The following is a 425-nucleotide window of genomic DNA, read 5'->3' on the forward strand; positions in this document are numbered from 1 at the left end:
ATAACCGCCAGAGGCGGGTTGGAAGCTTCGCGTACCAATATAGTACAGAAACTGTATCAATAATAGCGTTAGTTGAAAGGAGTTGTGTTCCACAACGGTTTTCAATTTTGATGAGGGGTCCTTCGCGGCACTTGGGACCGTGTACAAAAACCCCCCCCCCCCTCCCAGGCCACACTGGGGAGGGGTCAGGGTCCGGGACGTCGGCCCCGGGATAGCGCCGTGGACGGCGTCAGGGGGCGGAAAAGACGCACATGGCGAGTGTGGAACAGCAAATGCAGCCGAGTGTGCGAGCAAGGCAAAAACACCGGAAAACACAGGAAGAAGCGCGGCATACGCGGAAAAAAGGCGAATAAAAGGATCGAGACGGAGAAAACACAAAACAAAACAAAGATGCAGGCAATAGCAGCCATGAAGCGAAAATGAGG

The 425-nt window shown here is 53.9% G+C and overlaps 1 non-coding gene across 1 annotated transcript; it reads right to left on the reverse strand.

Moving 5' to 3' along the window:
- On the reverse strand, positions 1–74 carry Tc00.1047053498627.10. The gene has a single exon (XR_008255129.1). It is a non-coding gene; the product is annotated as a spliced leader RNA, 3' partial (transcript).
- Positions 75–425: the final 351 nt, after the last annotated feature.

Source organism: Trypanosoma cruzi (assembly GCF_000209065.1).
Source record: "Trypanosoma cruzi strain CL Brener chromosome Unknown tcruzi_1047053498627, whole genome shotgun sequence".
In the NCBI taxonomy this organism is placed as follows: domain Eukaryota; phylum Euglenozoa; class Kinetoplastea; order Trypanosomatida; family Trypanosomatidae; genus Trypanosoma; species Trypanosoma cruzi.